Genomic DNA, 379 nt, shown 5'->3' on the forward strand with positions numbered 1-379 from the left:
CTGCGCTCCCCCCCCAAACCCCCTCGGCTTGCCCATCGCAGCTTTACCCTCGCCAGCGCCGGTTTTGCGTTGGGCAGCCTCAGCCAGCCCGGGGGTGCCGCGGGCACCGCGCTGCCTTCACGCCTGGGCTGGCAAATTTTTAGGACAGTTTCCCGAGGCAGTGATAATCCCTTCCCCTTCGAGGGGGGCCAGCTGCCCGCACCCCTCCCCGGCCCGCAGCCTCCTGCTCCCTGTTGCTATGGCAAAGGATGTGTGTTGCCAGGGAGAGCGGCACCGTGGAGATACTCTCCTCCCGCCATCACCATGGCAACCGTCTCCTTGCCTTCCCTCCCTTCTGTTGCCACGGAGACAGTCGCCCGCTCCCCATCTCCCCGTGTTG

This window comes from Cariama cristata, unplaced genomic scaffold (assembly GCF_000690535.1).
Source record: "Cariama cristata isolate BGI_N322 unplaced genomic scaffold, ASM69053v1 scaffold2508, whole genome shotgun sequence".
Classification (NCBI taxonomy): Eukaryota; Metazoa; Chordata; class Aves; order Cariamiformes; family Cariamidae; genus Cariama; species Cariama cristata.